The following is a 19490-nucleotide window of genomic DNA, read 5'->3' as shown; positions in this document are numbered from 1 at the left end:
ATGGACAGAGGAGCCTGGCAGGCTATAGCCCATGGGATCGCAACGAGTCAGACAAGAGTAACTTGTCTGACTTGAGTAACTAACACCTACTTGCTTACTTATCTAGCTGTGTCTCCTCAGTTTACCCAAAGATTCTCTTGGCCCCATTCACAGAGATGGCAGCACCAGCACTGAAACAGCAGTTACTTTCTGTTAAATTTGTAGTAGAGGGAGAAAAGGATGCAGACTCAGAAACCACATTATTATCCATGCTCCAAATGCTGTCCTACTGAGCTTTGTGTCATAGCAGACAGGGTTCCTCTCCTCTCCACGTGAAGCTTGCCCGCTGCCATGCTGTGAGAAGGAAGCATTTGATTTGGAGCAGTGGTTGACACTCTGCCAGACACTTGTGCCTTCTCCCCAGTTCCTACCTCTGAGAATTCCTGCTGTTCACAGTCTCTGCTGTAAAGGACAGGTCTACATGGCCCTGACCCCACCCCATATCCATCTCGCCCCAATCTGAATAGACCAGGAGCAGCCTCATGGACAGCCACTCTGAAAATCTGAACCGAATTACAGACATGGCCATCAGTGGCTGTGGGCTCCTGCTCAGAGCTCACGTCCATCTGGACTGAGGTTGGCACCAGTGCATGCCAAAATCAAATACAACCAAAGTTACTTGAAAGCCAAATTATAAACAGTCAGAGGAAGCAAACTCTTTAGAGGGAAGGCATTAGATATGCTAAAAAAAAAAAAAAGGGAAAGAGTCAAAAGAGAAAGAGTGAAAAAAATAGAGAATCAGAGACCCACTGACATTCTAGTTCCCAGGTTAGGTTGCTATGACATCCACCTGGACTTTGCTTCCTGCCTCTGGATGTCCATAAGATTGCCAGTTTTATCTTTACAGGTAACTCCTCTTTTTAATTTGAGTTAATTCACGTGAGATTAGATTCCTGGCAACCAACAGCCTCTTGACTGATGGGTTTCCCTTCCCGACCAGCACCCTGCTTTGGTGCAGTCCTTTTCTCTCCTGTGAGGAAAGAACATGACCTGAAAAACTCTCCCATGTCAAATTGTCTTGACTTCTCCAGCAATATCTTCACAAAGCACTGCTGTGAGAGTGCAGCATTAGACACCAAGGAATAATAATTCCCAATACCATTTTGGGCATCAGTTAGAATATATTTTGGAATCTTCCCAGAGCAAGTTCTTTTATCGCAGTAGCTGACCATGCCCTCTGCCTAAAAGAGCTGCTTATCATTATGCAGAAACATTTTTCTATTCCCCTACAACACACACACACACACTCACACACATATGAAACTCTTCTATCAAATTGTTAAGTTCCTGAGAATAGGAAAGGATTATGTCCTCACCATCTTTGCATACTTGGCACCTTAGTATATGAATGTACTTTATGAAGGCTGACCCCTATAGCATTCACTTGGATGGATACTTATCATGTACATAAATTGAACAAATACTCTTTCTCCGCCTCTCTTCAATTTTAGAATGTCAGAACTGACATTCTCAGAAACTTTGCTTTCCCCTTTTGCTACTCTTTCTGGACTTCATGTGAACTTTGCTAGAATGGTTTGAAGAGGATGAGAAAGACAGGAAAGCAGAGTTTACTTAGCCCAGGAAAAGAAGATTTAGAGGTGGCCCAGTCACAGTCACAAGGTCATGATTAATGAGGCCAATATAGGTATTTGAAGGGATTTTCTGAGCCAGCACAACCTCCTGTTCCATCTGTACACTCCCAACATCGGTCCATAAATCCGCAAGGTCACATCCATTACCTGCCAGTCATAAAGCTGAATTTCCAACGAGGACATTCAGCACATGTTCATCAATGCAAGTGTCAGCACATAAACCCAGCAGCTCTGAAGGAAGGGCTACACTGTGCAATTTTCCACTCCTTCCTTGGAAAAGGGGCCATTCTCACAGGCTTGACCTATAGCCAACGAAGGATTATTAATAGAAACTCGTGAATCCACTGCTATTCATAAATACTCTTTGATGCAAGTTATTTTCGTGCATAAAGGACTGTTTTTCTAGCAATCATTAACATTTCACTTCTCTTTTGCATGTCATTAAAGGCTAGAGTAATATTCAGAACCCTCAAGAAAATCCTATATGGAAATAAAATTATTTTGTGAGCATGTTTGGTTCACTTGCATATTATGTGCCTGTCTTTTCTGGTTCAGTAATATGATTTATTTTGTAAACATGCCAGTTTTTACAGACTGAGTCATTGTTAATGTAGAAGCTGAATCATTCATCCATCAGTTAATACACTTATTTTCCTTTTCTTTCTCTATATGTTTATCATTATATTAGAAAAATATTAGGAATTCTTTCATTGTGGGTACTTCTCCCATTTGGTTGTGTCATTTGGTTCACAAGTAATATGGTAAAGCTATTATAAACTTTGTGATGTTTCATATTTCTATTCATAATATTGAGTCAAAACCTTGAGTCATGTTAAATCCTTCAGTATCTGAAATCAGATGCCTCCCATATGAGAGGTGAACAGAGAGTCTGGAAAGGGTCAGATAGAAAGGAAACTTCTTCTGACCATGAGAAAGGCCAATCAGACTTTGAAGTCTAGTAGTAGATCTATAGGAATTTACTTTTAAAGTTATTTGATCATCTTGTTTCAATAAGAATCTAGTTTATCCCATTTTAGAATATAATCACCCAGGATATTAAGTTCATTTTAATGTAATAACTTGTTAGGTACATCTCATTATTTGTTCCAGATATCTTCAAGGAAAAGAAATGTAGAGTACAATGAACAATATTACATAGAGCCAGACTGTGATTTTAGGGAGGGAAAGCATTAACTGAGAAGAGAACTGAATGCTAGTCATTAAGGTATTGCCAATGAGTTGAATGGTTCTGCTATTTAATTTGGTTTTATTCTGCCTCAGTTTCCCCTTCAGTAAAATGAGATTCTTCCTCTGACTGAAATCTCACTCTAAGGCTCATTAACCTTTTTTCTATTATTTCTCGTGTGACACTTAACGTCCCAATTACGATGCATTTAACAATTTACTATTCGGTAGCTATCTTGTATTAAATGCAATAATTATTATTGGTTGCCATAATATTTCCTTTTCTTACTTTATCATTGGAGAAAACTAAATTAAAAAGTTTATTATGAATTGTTTCTAAAAACACTCAGAGAAATAATTTATTATAGACAATAGCTCCTATCTAAGCCACTATGCTCGGAGAAGGCAATGGCACCCCACTACAGTACTCTTGCATGGAAAATCCCATGAGTGGAGTAGCCTGGTAGGCTGCAGTTCATGGGGTTGCGAAGAGTCGGACATGACTGAGCGACTTCACTTTCACTTTTCACTTTCATGCATTGGAGAAGGAAATGGCAACCCACTCCAGTGTTCTTGCCTGGAGAAGCCCAGGGACGGGGGAGCCTGGTGGGCTGCCATCTGTGGGGTTGCACAGAGTCGGACACGACTGAAGTGACTTACCTTACCTTACCTAAGCCACTATGCTATTGACTTTCTGGTAATTCCCAAGAAATTTTAATTGCTCTTGCCAAATTATCTTTTGGCAAGATACAGGTATTATAGACTCATAGCCTACCTGCTTACTAAAACACATGATCTATCAAAATTGTATCTTAACATCATTAGCTTTTAAATGCTAAAAATCATTTCAGTGCTTGGAAAAGTCTGATGAGCATATTTCCATGTGGAGATTTTCAGATAGAATGTATCAGACAATGTGAGTAGAACAGAGAGCTTTTGACATGTTTTGCCTTTTTTTTTTTTTTTTTTTGGTGCAGTTTCACATGTCTTTATTGTCATAATAATAATCATCAATGGAAGGAAAATAGATCATTTGACCATTTCCCCTCCCTCTCCTCCCAATTCTGCATTGAAAAAATTCCAATCAAATGAGTGGTGATGTCAGAAGGAGAGTCTAGATTTCCTTTCAGAACCAACATGTAATGGGCTAAACCATAAAATCGCCATTGATGGTCAGAAATGATTGACCACTGGCAGTTTCATATGGCTTAAGTCAAGGAGCTTTGAGTTTGCATTCCAGCCCTGAGAGTCACGTGCATATCAGCTCAGGGCAGTTACTCAACGTCTGAGTCTTGGTTTGTGAATTAGGAATAACACCGACTTTGGAAGGTTGATGCAAAACTTAGCAATGTATAGAAACACTATCTGGTGAGAATAAATGTTCAAGAAATAGTTAATGGTACAATATTATAATCAATATAAGTAACTTAGGGAGTTTCTTCCCTGGCCCTTTAGTAATTTCTGCATAATGGCAAAGGTGAAAGTCGCTATGGTAGAGAGAAATGGAAAATGTTTACTAGACACAATTTTGAAAGCCCCAATAGCTTTAAAAGGCCTTCCATTGCCATCCTGTATGCGTTGGTATGTCCTAGTAAGGTCACAGATAAAGTCAGCTAAATGGGAAATGTACTGAAGCAAATCAAGAACAGAGTTTAAAAAAAAAAAAAAAAAATCAAAACACTGAGCAAACATTCTTAACTTTTGGCAGAGGAACTGGACTGCCCAAATCCCCATGACTCTTAGGGTTATTAATAGTGACTCGTTTTGCCATATTTGGGGTAGTTATATACTTATTTATCATGCAGCATGTGTGAGGCTCTGAAGGCTTGATGGCCTTCTGAAAAATGTGTTACTCTGGAACAAGGAGGATGCCATATTGTCGTCCGTGTCACACCTACCAGGCTGCACTCGTTACACGCTGAGGACCAGCCGGGCCCTGCAGCGGTGCCTGGAACGCGGCTCCATCTGCTCGGCCAGAGCCGTGATGAAGTCACCAGTTACGCAACAGTAGTAATTTGCAGCTATTTATGACCATTTTAATAGCTAAAGTCTAGATTAGAAGGCTGTGTTTACATGCTGTGCAGCAGAATGGTTCCATGAATCATTCCTGCAGTAACTTTTGGTCAAACCAATCAACCAAGTAATGAAAAGCCAACCAGTTGATCCTGAGGCTGAGATGAACGGTCTCCAAACTCGTCTCCACTTACTTGATGCTCCTTGAATCTGAGGCTAAACAGACTCTGAGAAATGTTCACATGTTGAAGTTTGGGGAAGTCATTCTGCCTTACCCATGATTTGATTTAAACTAGAGGCTAACCAAAATAGCTTGTTTGTAGCCTATCAAATGTTCACTGCACATGGACTTTAATTATTAAGGAAAAGGGCACATTGGCCAAAGGTAAAGAATGTCCATGTTAGAAATTAAGGCCTAATGCCCTCCATCCTGGGATGCAGTTCTGGTCTTCCTTCCCTGATAGGACTGCCTTCCCAGGAGCCAAGGCCATACTGACTCATTGTGTACATGCTGGTCTGTTCTTTTTTTTTAAAACTTGAAAAAAATGTAACCCCGACTTGTTTAACGTTCTTTGTTCTGACAAGATAAAAAACTGTGCGGGAAACCTTGCTTTTCTGGAGCAGTTTTTTTTTCCAGAGTAATCTGGGAAGCTGACTTCTGGGCTAGTTTGGTTCAAATAAAACTCTTTTCTATTCTTGATTATTTTAGTTGACAACTTCCCTCCCTGTCCATGCACACAGCCTCCTCTCCGCTGCCCTCCCAGCAAACTAGGGCCCTGCAAACCCTACCCCTTCAAAATATTCAGAACCCTAAGACATAAAGTGAGTCAGCAGGGTTTTGGAAACTCCTGAAGAGCATCTGTAAACAAACTGTACTTCAGAAAATGTCTATTTTGGGCATGTGTTTATTTTTTCATTGTCATTGCTCTATTATGTGACTTCAATTAGTGACCCTGACAGCTCATTTGCATCAAGATCAGTAAAACACTCATTTGTCTGTTTCCACTGACTAGAGGTTTTAGTTAATTATCACTTCCTGACAGCAGGAAGGTCAGGCTATTTCCTTTTGTTTCAGGTGGCAGTTAATCCCCTCATTAAGAGTGATGGAAAATGAATAATTAAACTTTTGCCATTTTCTTATTTCAGGTAATGAGAGGCCCTGAGATCCCAGAGGTACCATTCAAGAAGCCTGGGATGTGTTGAGGACTCTGCTTCCTGCAGACACCTGAGTTTCTCTCCTCTGGTTTTATGGTAAAGTAAGTTAAGCTAAGGTTCTTCCCCTAAATGAAAATAACTTTGCCACTCACTAACTGTGTGACTTGGGGAAAGGCAGCTCACCTTTGGACATGAAAGTTTTTCTCATTGTAAAAGGGAGAGAATAATGTCCAATTTAGACAACTATTGGGAGAATTAAATGCATGAATGAAAGATAAAAACAAGAAGGCCTGCCATAGGATAAGAGTTCAATCAATGTGAATGAATTAGAGAACTTACCTGGTGGTCCAGTGGTTAGGACTCCCTGCTTTTGCCACCAAGGGCCTAGGTTCAATCCCTGGTCAGGGAACTAAGATCCTGCATGCTGTGGTGTGGCAAAAAAATAAATAAATAACAATGTGAATGAATTATGTTATGACTTTCATTATCACCCTGAGTAAATCACCTTCTGAATGTTGTGGTTATCAGGCCTCCATCAAACCTTTCCTTGCAGAGACCTTGCTCACACCTGGGTCAAAAGTTTACTTTGACCCACTGGGGCAAGAATTAGGTTAAATTGCCTTAGGCTCAGGAGAAAAAACCCAGGTCTTAGGGAATTCAACTTTTACCCATCCCCTTCTAATCACACCAGAAGAATAGGAGAGAGAGGGAAGGAGACGAGGGTAAAAAAACAGAAGGACACTGTACTCAGGACTCAGAAGATTGCACCTGGTGAGAGCAGGTGCCTCTGGCCCTTCTGGGTGTTCTTCATCTCATTGGAAGTTGGCTCACCCTTGGGCCTCCTAGTCCTGTTCTGTTGAGACTGGTCAGGGGACTGACTACCTTTGTACTTTGAGTCCTCTCTCACCCAACCATGCTTTAGGGGGCCTATAAGCTTTTAAGTGCTGACTAAAAGTAGACTCAGCCCTGCGAAGGAGATCATGGCCCCATGAGGAACACTTTCGAGACTACTGAGCTAATTTCTCTTGCTGTGCCAGGCAGTGGACTATACAAGGTAAGGATAGTGCCCTCCAAGATGCAGAGTTCTGGGGAAGCTCCATAGAGAAAAGGGGATCTCCACTGGGTTTTGAAAAACTGATAGGATTCAAATGCCAGAACAAAAAGAGGGAAGATGGTCCAAATCAGTAAAGAAAATGAGCAAAGTGGGAAGGGTCTGGGATGTGCCTGGAACTGGGAATCTTCCCAGGGACAGGACCATGGATTGTGTAAGGGAGTAATGGTAGCTGGGGTGCTCAGACAGACATGAACCAGTGAGAATGGATTCCAGGGTTGAGTCAAATCTTTAGACTTTATCCTACAGTCAGGATAAAGACATTGGAGTGTGGAAGCAAAGTGTGTTGTGATGTGTGTGTGCAATGGGCGGAGCTAAGCTTGGTGGGAGGAGCCTGGGGTCTGGGGTAACTATGACCTGGGAATGAAAAAGAAAAAAGATACACGGGGATGCTAATATGATTATATGCAAAGCTGATGGAGACCACTGCTCAACACTGAATTTAAAAACTGGTTTTGTCAATCGTTATTGCTGTTTTAGTTGCTAAGTCATGTCTGACTTTTTAACAACCCCATGGGCTGTAGCCCACCAGTCTCCTCTGTCCATGGGATTTCCCAGGCAAGAATACCGGAGTGGGTTGCCGTTGTCCAGGGGATCTTCCCCACCCAAGGGTCTAACCCTGTCTCCTGCACTGGCTGGCACATTCTTTTATCACTAAGCCATGAGGGAAGCCCAATTTTGTCATGCTTTAGTCAAATTTATCATTTAGTAAATCCTGTTTGGGTTTGTGTAGGAAGAACATTTTTCTCCTTTAAAAAAGGTTCTCATAAGAAGCAGCTCTAAAACTGCTTCCAGAGGAATAAAGGTCATAAAGGAAAAGTGAGCGGAGTACAAGTGATTGAAAGAGCGACCAAGTACAGGTGTCTTGAAAGAACGCACTGTGAGTTGCGGCTTTAATGAGACGAGTACAATCTCATAGTCATTTCATTCCCTCACCAATGTTGGGAAATACTCCCCATGTCGTCCCTTAAAGAGTAGAAAAACATCTTAACAATGATACAGTTAGCAAGTTTTAGAATTTTTAACTGAAAAACTTAGAAAATTAAACCTGGATGAGAACTTAGATAACCTTTCATTCTTTTACAGACGGAGAGACAGAACCAGAGGGCAACCCACCAGGAAAGCCACTGAGCTGTGTGCACCAAGCCCATCACTCAAGGTAACTGCTTTGCCGCGTGGTCTGCTTTGCTGCCTCAATCCCGAAAGACCATTTTATTGCTGATCGGAAGAGTTGGTGCTTTCCATTTTCTCTTTCTAAAGTCAAGAACTCTTTTTTCAGATAAATTCCTCACATTTCTCCTTACTGCATACTTTTTTCCTGTTCATGGAATTAAGTCTTTCATTGCGAGGTAAGCCTTGTGTTGAACATACCTTGACTTATGGAGGCGTTACATAGTGGGATGGAAAGTGGAATCGTATGGGAAACTGTCTTGGCCAGCTCTCTCAACTGGTGTTTGCGGTCAGGCAAGGTGACAAAGCATCAGCAAAATACTGGCCCTGAACTCACCTGTGTCCACGCTGATTGTCATCCCAGTTCCTTGGAGGGAAGCATGGAACTGCCTGCCAGGGAGTCACATGAATCAATCACTGCCGCCTCCCCTCTGTGTGAGTCTCTAGCGGGAGGGAGATGGGGGCCTAAGATGATTCTAGTACCAATTCCAACGTGGGATGGGGTTTCCCATGTGTGCATGTGTGTGTGTGTGCTAAGTTGCTTCAGTCATGTCCAGCCCCTTTCAACCCTATGGACTGTAACTAGCTAGGCTCCTCTATCCATGGGATTCTCCAGGCAAGAATACTAGAGTGGATGCCATGCCCTCCTCCAGGGGATCTTCCCAACCCAGGGATCGAACCCACATCTCTAAGTCTACTGCATTGGCAGGCAGGTTCTTTACCACAAGTGCCACCTAGGAAGCCCATACTACCAGGCAATTCTCAGTCACCCTCTGGAGGTCCTACAACTCAATTCTGACACTATTTCCCTGGAGATAGCATCAGACCCCACAGCTAAGGGCTCAGTCCTACAAGACTGCCACCCCCCACCTCCCACTCATCTTCTCCAGATGCCAGTTACAGGTCCAGGTTGTCAGCTGGGCTTCTGAAGCATCAGCTGTAGATTGAGATTCCAACTACCCTCTCCTTGGATTCGATAAATTTGCTTGCATTCGATTAATTTGCTTGGATTCGATTAATTTGCTTGCATTCGATTTATTTGCTTGGATTCGATTAATTTGCTAAAGTGGCTTACAGAACTCTGAGACACACTTTACTGGCTAGATCACCAGTTTATTATAAAAGGATATAACTCAGGAAAAGCCCAGTGGAAGAAATGCTTAGGGCAAGATATGGAGAAAGAGCGCAGACCTTCCGTGCCCTCTCCGAGGCTACTACTACTCTCCTCTCTCCTCTACACGCTCACCCATCTGGAAGCTCTTCAAGCCCCCTACTATTTTTATATGAGTAGGCTTTTATATCATGGAGGCTTCCTCACATAACAAGATCAGTGATTAACTCCACTTCCAGCCCTGCTTCCCTCTCTAGAGAAGTGGTGGGGTGGGCTGAAAATCCAAAGCTTCTACGCATGGCTTGCTCTTTCTGGTGACCAGTCTCCATTCAGGAGCCACCCAGAGTCACCTCATTAGAAATAAAGATGCCCCTAGTGTGCCTGTCACTTATGAATTTACAAGGGTTTTAGGAGCCCTGTGTCAGGGATAGGGAAAAAAGCCAAGTATGTATTTCCTATTATAAATCACAATATCACTGGGCCCCTCCTCTGACCTCACAGAAATCTTGGTTTCCTACAGGGTACCCATCAGCCTCAAAATTCCTCATTCTCCACCTTTCTTAACATGCTTCTCTCTGTATGTTAACAACCACAATGAGTAGCCAGTGTCCTGGCCTGACCTCAGGCACAGGAAGTCCTGGTCACCAGAAGTTAAGCTTAATTAATAGAAACTCAAACAGCTGTATTTTACTAAAGTGTTTTATTTAAGTGTACATAGGGCAAGAGCATGTGTATTCAAGAATCTTTGAAAGGCTATAATTTTTAGCACAACCCAGTGAAGTACCCAAGTGGTGTGTTTTCATGAGTGTGTTGCTCCATTAAACACAGGCCAGTAATGAGATCTCTCTGGATGTCTGGCTTGATGGTATTTCCATCCAAAAATTGGATCAAATAGAAATATAATGATAGGTGGTAGGTTTCTTAAGCCAAATTCGGTTTTTCACATGTTATAAATATTAGCTTTTTCTGTAAACTTTAAACTTTTCAGAATTAGCTAGAATTTTGAATCTTTTTCTTTTATGATCATCTTAAATTTTTATTTTTTTGCTCATCAGATCATTATTATTCGGTATTATCGTGTTTCTGTTCTGGGAGTTTCCTGTCAGACCATAAATGGTGAGGCTAGTTGGGTCTTCTAATTCCAGGTATTCATCTCACTTCCTCTTTCTTTCTGTGTTTCTTAACCTATGGATTCTTCAGCTAACTTGGAATCATCTGGTGGTGACTTAAACATTGAGCCTGGAAAAGGTTGAGTTGATTCTTTGTTCGGTCCTTCACAGGATGTGTTGGATGCCAGCTGTATGCCAGGAAAGTGCTATGGAAATCATAGCACTTAGTGAATAAAAAAATAGCCCTGCCTTCATGAAGTTTACATTCCAGTTGGGCAGACAAGCAGTTATCAAATGATCATACAATAAGTATAAAAATAGTAACACATGGGATAAAGGAAAAAAATTACAGGTAAGTCAAGACCTAATTTCCAATGGTTACAATTTTATTAGTTAGGATGCTCTCTTTGGGAATCTATTTAAACTATTTTTTTAAAAAACTAAAATTGATGAAAACCAAAACAAATGTAAACCTTACAAACACATTTTCATTATACTGTAATGGCCATTTTTCATTTTCTGCCCAGCACTTCTTTCTATTTCTTATGGTAACAAAGCCCACTGCAGCTCTCAGAAATGGTGATGTGATCCAAAAGAGGACAATTTGAATCCTTCTCCAGGATTTGCTGCTGGGAAGACTTTCTCCTTGTTGATCTCAGAGGGGAGGGGATGTGAGTTTGAGATGCTGTTTTCCATGCTCATTCCTCTTCTCCCCTCAAGTTCTCCACTGGCACCTCTAAACTTGAACAGAGTGAAGCCAGCCTGCAGAGAGAGGCAAAGACAAGAGAATCTCAGTGCGGGTTCCTGGCTTTGGATCAGTCTTCATGGATTTTTCCATGGTTCAGACACAGACTGTAAATTCCTATTTCCAGCTTTAGTGAATTTGACTCCATTGCTGCCAGTTGCTAATGGTGAGTCCGCATTAACAGAAAGCAAGCACTTCATGCTGTCAAATTGTCTTAAGGTGGCTGGGCTGCCTGGGCGTATCTTCCAATGAATCCATTGAAGTTCTGATTTCCTTCCTTAATCTCCTTAAAGCAACTTTTCTGTACACAATGTCCACAAATTCTGTGTCTGAGGTCAGTGGGAGGAAGGGGATGCCATCAGTCTTGATGATCAAGTCTTCATTGTTGATTCATATTCGCGAGAGATTCCTGAAGTTCTGATGGGTGAATGCCCATGCCAGATGTCAAAGGAGTTACCATATTGCATCATGTGAAGAGGCTGGGGTTCTTTTTTTAACTTTTTGTTTTGTACTGGGATATAGCTAATTAATAATGAACAATGTTGTGCTAGTTTCCTGTGAACAGGAAAGGGACTCAGCCATTCATATACATGTGTCCATTCTCCCTCAGATTCCCCTCCCATCCAGGCTGCTGTGTGACATTGAGCAAAGTTCCGTATGCTGTACAGTAGTCCATTTTACGTGTAGCAGTGTGTACATGTCCATCCCAAACTTCCTAACTATCCCTTTCCATCCCCGACCTTCTGCCTGGAGGCTGGGGATCTTCGTGGAGTCCAAGTCTTGTTCATCTCCATGGAACATTGCCTGCTTTTCTGGGACAGTCTATGGGACAGGATTGCAAATATTCTGCTCTAGGAGGAAGGGGGTTGTTCTCTCTTCTTCCCAAAGGGATATAGGGGGAACTGATAGCTGGCCTTTAGGGTCCCAATTTCAGAAGATATATTGGGGGCAGACTCCCTGAGGTTTTGACCATTTTCCCAGAAGAAAGAGAGGGTGCAATGGATCCAGTTAGAGCACCAGGGACAGGCGCGGCATGGCCCCTGACTTCAGCTTGGCAGAGAGACCAGGTTCCAGCAGGGGGCAGCAGTGACAGCAGAGGCCTCTTCCTCCAGTGAGGGTAGCTCAGGGATTTCAGCTTAGTCATTGGAGTCAGCAGCCTGGGGTCAGCATCCCACACATTAGCTGGTACCTCATGGATGTGTTCAGACACAGTGTCTTCTAAAAGAGGAAACTGGTAGAAGAATGTGTTTTCACTCCTCAAAACTCATTTACATGCAGGTGACAATGTTCTGCCAGTTACAAGCTACGTGTCCTCACAAAAGACATTTGAACTCTCTAAACCTCATCTTCCTCATATGTAAATAGGAATAAAAATAATAATTACCTTACTGGATTGTTGGAAGTTAAAATGCAAATATGAGAGAATGAAGTGCTAGCCTGGTACCAGCAAGTACTCAAGAAATAGTGTGAGACGCACAGCCTGCAACTGAGCTGGTGAAAGGGTTACCACCTAGGAGCACAGAACCTGAGAACTTGCTACCTGGTGATGAGGAATCCAGGGTGGGGAGTGGGTGATCATTGCTTTCTGCAGTTGAGAACACAGATCCATTGCTGGAGTGGGCTCTGGATGCATGCAAGAGCACATGGAGGGAAGAGTAGCCCAAACACTGCTGAGCTTCTCAGGAGGTGATCCATACACACTCAGCAAAGACCTAAGACAAGGATTAGGTACTTTGTGTACAGAAATTTTGCTTCAAAGAGATTGATGAAGAAAATCAGAGCTTCAGTGGGTTCATTGGAAAATACGCCCCAGCAACGCAGTCAACCTAAGAAACTTTTACATGAAGAGCTTACTTTCTGTATTAATGTGGACTTATCAACAGTATGTAGCAAAATGGATTCAAACTCACTTAAGTTGGAAATAGGAATTTAAGTCTCCTGTATCTGAAGCGTGGAAAAAGCAACAGAAGACTGGTCCAAACCTAGGAACTCCCTCCTTGATATTCTCTTTGTCGAGGATCTGAGGAAAGCAAAATAACGGAGTTAATGAAGAACAGTAAATCTTTCCCAGTGACTTCCTTGCCAGGACCTTTTGTACATTCCTCCTCAGAGGCTGTTTGGAAGCAACACATGTCCCAAATATGCCTTGGGTTCGCTTTTCCCCGTATCTTTGCCAGCCCTGCATGTTAGCCATTTTTCACTTTTCCTAATCTGATAAATCAAGCTGTAGTTTAATTTTCAGCTTCCTGACCACTGGTAAGACTGAGGCTCTTTTCAAATGGGCATTTGTATGTCCTCTTAGATTTCCATTACTTGACTTTTACAAAGAATATAATCATCTTTAGAATCTCTCCTGTTGTTTCATTTCTGTTTTCTCCTCTGCTTTAAACTTTGTCTCTGATGAACCTCTTTTAGGAGTGTATAATACCTCAAAGCACACACAGACTTTGTCTTCCTTTGGCAGATTTCTGGTAATAGGTAGAATCCTTTCATCTTTGGGCTTCATCACCATTCAGATACTGAAATGAAAACTAAAATTTGCCAGTTTGGCTTTAACCTCAATTTAAATCTTTCTTGGTTGAATAAAAATCATCCACTTGATAGTATTTTATGTGTTCGCACTTTGTAAAGATCAGCGTTGAAGGCAGAGTACAGTATAAAGGAGTTTCAAGAGGTTTAGAGTGCTAGATTTTAAAATTAGAGTACTAGGATTTTAAAATGCCTGTTTGCATCATTCCACCAATTTCTGTATTACTTTCAGCAAATTGTTCCCCTTTCTCTCTCACAATGGGAGTGAGGAGGAGGATTAAGCTGTATCAGTGATTGTCAACTCTGGCTACACATTAGTTACCTAAAAAAATTTGAAAACTACTGATGCCTACCCACTGGCCAGTTAAATCAGAATTTCTGGGCATGGGATCTATGCATCAGTATTTTTATCAAGAGCCTCAAGTGGTTCTGATGGACATGAAGAATGGGAATCACTAAATGGTCTTGTATATATCCCTTCTAGTAAACATTTCTATGATCCTAAAACACTTGAGCAGTGTGTGGAACCCTTGAGTGACTTTTAACCAAGTAAAATAGAGATTCTACTTTATTTTCCACATAATGGAATAGAGTTTAGAACTAGCTTAAACAGATGGCTTAAGGGATATTTGCTCGTGGCTGAAATAGTTCATGAATCCTTTTGCTTTTCCAAATCCTCTTATGGTGTTCATGCCTCCAAATGAATTGTTACTATGGGCTTTTGTAGAGCTAAAAAGTAGATAAACACACATTCAAGTTCATAGCAATATTATTCATAATAGCAAAAACATGGAAGTAACCCAAATGTCCCATCAATAGAAGAATGGATAAGCAAAATGTGGTATTTACATATAATGGAATATTATTCAGCCTTAAAAAGGAAGGAAGTTCTGCTTCCTTTGTATGTTACAATATGGATGAAACTTGAGGACATTTTCTACATTAAATGTCAGTTACAAGAAGAAAAAAACTGCATTCCACTTACATGAAATACTTAGAATAGTTACAGTCATAGAGACAGAAAGTAGAATTGTGGTTGCCAAGGGCTAGGGGGATGTTGGGGATGGGTACATAGTTTCACTTTTGCAAGATGAAAAGAGTTCTGTGCATGGATGTTGGTGTTGGCTGCACAGCATGATGGATATGTTTAACGCCTCTCAGTTGCACACTTAAAAATGGTTAAGATGGTAAATGTTATGTATATGTGTATTTTACTGCAATAGAAAACATTTTTTAAGTAGATAAACAAAGAGAGATAAGCAAATGAACAATCTATCATGTAAATCACTGATTCAGAGGATGGCCAACAACCACTTCTTCTGTCCCTACTTGGTTGAGTTTAGAGCGTGTAAAGTGAATTTTGCAGGTAAGGTTGTCAATGAAGAGGGAAGTTGTGTTTGCATTAAGATCCACTTCAATAAACAATCAATAGATTGATTGTAATCAATAGATTACAATCAGCCAATCACTTGATTACGAATTGCAAGCACATCACCCAGAAAGTATTGGGTAATAGCTTGTAGTTAACAAGGACAATGTGTCCAGTATAGGCTCTGACCCAACTTTACTAACAAAATATGATACTCTCTGCGCAAGAACTTTGAGTATTACTGGGGAAGACAAGACCCTGAAGACACAAAGATAGTCCATAACATTCCTCTTTATTGCCTGGTAGAGACTTATAAGGGTTTCCCTGGTGGCTAAAGACGGTAAAGAATCCGCCTGCAATGTGGGAGACCTAGGTTCAATCCCTGGTTTGGGAAGATCCCCTAGAGGAGGGCATGACAACCCACTTCAGTATTCTTGCCTGGAGAATCCCATGGACAGAGGAGCCTGGCGGGCTACAGTCCATAGGGTCGCAAAGAGTCAGACATGACTACACAACAGAGACTTATAAATGTAAGAGAAGCAGCCTCATGTGAAAGTCAAGTAAGGAAGGTTTCGGGAGCCTTCTGCATCTCCATTTGGGAGTAAAATCAATGTGAGGGTATGCTTCTCGCTGAGAAGCTGCTTTGATCATGAAAACACGAGCTTCATTTTTAGATCAAACTAGCATTTTCTTTCAGGTAATTATTGACCAGGCTGCTCTTTCATGAGTCAATACCCAACACATGGCAGAGGTGGGTCCAGTGTGAAGTTTAATTTCCCAGGCTATATAGTTTCAGTGAAACATGAGGTCAGAGCAGCAAAGGTTTGAGCTCTTCAGCTCCCCCTCCACCAAAAAAAAAAAAAGCATATGCAGCATGAAAGAATGTGCTAGTGTTCTTTGAAGTTTGACTTACATAACTTCAAATTTCAAAGAGAAATGCAGTTTTCCTCCCACTGAATTCAGTTGCTTTAGAAGCAATCTGATTTTTTTTTTTTTAATTAAATTTTGGTAGAACTGAAGAGTCCACTTAGCATTTGGGTTATCCTAGTAATATAAACCCAGGGACACTGTGAACCTCATATTTTGAGCCACAAGGACACAAAGATGAAGATGGTATCGCATTGACCTAGAAGGACTCGCTCTAGGGAGAATCAGCTCCCACACAAAAGAGTGTTGTGAAGGACTGCCTCTTAAATGCTTCAACATGCCTCTGCTGGCTTTTTATGATAGAAGGAACATCTCTATGGTTTTCACTGACCCTCAGAAGAAATAAATGCTTATTAGATTTTTATTTATATGTATATATCTTTTTATATTTATTTTAATTGAAGTATAGCTGATTTACAATGTTTCAGGCATATAGCAAAGTGATTCAGCTCTCTATATAAATTTCAGATTCTTTTCCATTATAGGTTATTGCAAGACGTTGAACATAGCTCCCTGTGCTATTCAGTAGGTCCTTGTTGCTCATCCACTTTTACATAGTAGTGTGTATCTGTTCATTTCAAATTCCTAATTTTCTCTCTGTAATACTTTGGCCACCTGATGCGAAGCGCCAACTCATTGAAAAAGACCCCAATGCTGGGAAAAATTAAGGACAGGAGGAGAAGGGGGAGATAGAGGACAAGACGGTTGAATGGCATTACCGACTCAATGGACATGAGTTTGAGCAAACTCCAGGGGTTGGTGAAGGACAGGGAAGCCTGGTGTGCTGCAGTCCATGGAGTCGCGAAGAGTTGGACGCAGTTTAGTGACTGAACAATAATAATTTGTCCTTTCCCTTTTCGTAACCATAAATTTGTTTTCTGTGTCAGTGAATCTTTCAATTTAATTTATATGTCTTTATATTTTGTTAAATTGTGGCAAAATACACAGGAAGTTTCTCATTCTACCCATTTTTAAGTGTACAGTTTAGTGGCATTAGGGCTTCCCTTGTGGCTCAGCTGGTAAAGAATCCACCTGCAATGCAGGAGACCTGGGTTTGATTCCTGGGTTAGGAAGAACCCCTGGAGAAGGGAAAGGCTACCTACTCCAGTATTCTGGCCTGGAGGATTCTATGGACTGTATGCTCCATGGGGTCTCAAAGAGACACAACTGAGCGACTTTCACTTTCACTTTCTTTAGTGGCATTAAAACATTCACACTGTTGTGCAGCCATCACCACCATCCATCCTCAAAACTCTTCATTCTGTAAAACTGAAACTCTACATCCATTCAGCAATAACTCCCCATTGCTCCTTCCCCAGCTTCTGGCAACCATCATCCTACTCGCCGTCTCTATGAATTTGACTGTTCTGGGGGCCTCATATTAGTGGAATCATTTAGTATTTGTCCTTTCATAGCAGATTTATTTCATTCAGTGTAGTGTCCTCAAGGTTGAGTTTTTTTAGAGAGCTAATATTTTCAAGTACTCATAAACAATCAATTGTACTTGTCCTAGCCAAGGTGGTTACAGATCTTAATAGGAAGCTGCTTCTCTCAAGGGTAAGAGGTACTGATAAGACATTCTGTGCATAGCTGAGAAAAACTGGCCTCACTCAGGAGTTGGCTGAACCCATCCAAAGCTTCCCCAGTGGCTCCAAGGGTAAAGAATCTGCCTGCAATACAGGAAACAAAGGAAATTCGCATTTGATCCCTGGGTCAGGAAGATCTCCTGGAGAAGGAAATGACAACCCACTCCAGTAGTCTTGCCTGAGAAATCCCATGGACAGAGGAGCAGGCTACAGTTCATGGGGTCACAGAAGAACCGGACCTGACTGAGGGACTAAGCACAGCACAGCACGAGGCTCTATGAGCTCTCAAGGACCCCAGCATGGCTCCTAATAACTGTTTGTGGAGGTCGTGAAGCTCTTCCACAAAAGGGAGAGAAAAGGCAGCCGGTCTGACTCAGAGCTGCCACGCCAGCCCCCAACCCACACGGCTCTGCACTTGATTACGGGTGTGTATAACCATCTGGTATGTGGGTTTAGCAGTAAGAATGAGAGAATCAGGCTCCCATGTCACATGTTGCTATTATTTTATTTAACACTTGTTATGTGGCCAACACTGCACCAAGCCCAGCATAAGCCTGGAATTATTTGATAAAGTCTCTGTTATACAAGAGACGCTTCTGCCAAACTTGCTACAGGGGATCAGTTCCTCCAGTCCAATGAAAAGTAGTCTCATTTCCTCACGCCTTTCAAATACAGTCATGATTGTGTAAATTCTGAAAGCTTTGCTATAGAATTTTTTTTAAGTGCTATTTCAGTAAGAGTCTTGAGGCACATTTCACTGTAGTTCATTAGGCTTCTGTCTTGGAGGAGAATATATCCCTCCATATTCCATGGTGTTAGAGCAGAAAATGAAGCAACCATTTCTACTCACTACATCCCTTGTGGTTTCTATTTAACAAAATAGTAATTTTGGCTGAAAGTTTATCTAGTGATTTTAATCATAGTCTATGTGTTAGACATTAGCAAAGAGAAATCTGTGTTTTCTTCATATGAAAGTCACTTCGGAGTACATTACTTTACCAGAATATCTCCCAATGTCGTAATCCTTTAACTGAAAAGTTGGTAATATCCCATTACTTGCCACTATTTATAACAGACATAATACTTTCCTTTCTCTTATGCCTTTTGAAAGGGTCCCCATTCTCCCCTGGGTTCCAGGGATTACTGGAATATGCAAGCACCTTCTCCCTTCAATGGGGCTTCCCCCGTGGCTCAGCGGTAAAGAATCCACCTGCAGTGCAGGAGATGCAAGAGACACAGGTTCTGTCCCTGGACCAAGAAGATCCTCTGAAGGGAAGCATGGCAACCCACTTCAGTATTCTTGCCTGAAGAATCCCATGGACAGAGGAGCCTGGTGGGCTAGTCCACAGGGTTGCAGAGTCGGACACAACTGAAGTGACTGAGCACACACACATGCTCCCTTCAACTGGGAGACTTAAGTTTCATTTCTATAGTAGAGAGCCTCAATCTTCAGTGAGCTTCCTGGGAAAGAGACAGTCTTTGATCTGCCCCCGGCACAACCTCCTGCCCTGCTGGCTGCAAAACCAGATAGAAAATCCTTCCCCTTCCTCTTAACTAATATTCCTGCTCTCTGGTACATTTGCCTTTACAGTCTAATACTGCTAACTGGCAAATAGAACTAGCTTTCTCTAAAATCCTACACAGTCCCCTCTGAATTATATGGGATGTCCTATTCATTCCATAAGTAAATGTTTTTCATAACTGGGTTAGCTCTCTGGAATGTACTGAGGAATCAGACAGACCTCCTTATCCTTAAGGACCAGGGAGAGGATGTCTATTCCATTATTATGCAAATCAGGACATAATGCATGGGAAAGAGAAGGCTGTGGGAACTCAGAAGATGGGCAAA

At 41.6% G+C, this 19490-nt stretch overlaps 1 protein-coding gene across 1 annotated transcript in view; it reads left to right on the top strand.

The window, feature by feature from the left end:
• Positions 1 to 19490, top strand: part of PCED1B (PC-esterase domain containing 1B) — a 150052-nt gene that overhangs the window by 17782 nt on the left and 112780 nt on the right. Inside the window, 2 exon segments of the mRNA NM_001101207.2 lie at positions 5976 to 6085; positions 8182 to 8254. The gene's annotated coding sequence lies outside the window, so the exon portion shown is untranslated.

This window comes from Bos taurus, chromosome 5 (assembly GCF_002263795.3).
Source record: "Bos taurus isolate L1 Dominette 01449 registration number 42190680 breed Hereford chromosome 5, ARS-UCD2.0, whole genome shotgun sequence".
Taxonomy (NCBI): domain Eukaryota; kingdom Metazoa; phylum Chordata; class Mammalia; order Artiodactyla; family Bovidae; genus Bos; species Bos taurus.
Note: the sequence above shows the minus strand (reverse complement) of the source record. Positions and strands in the feature narration are given on the sequence as shown.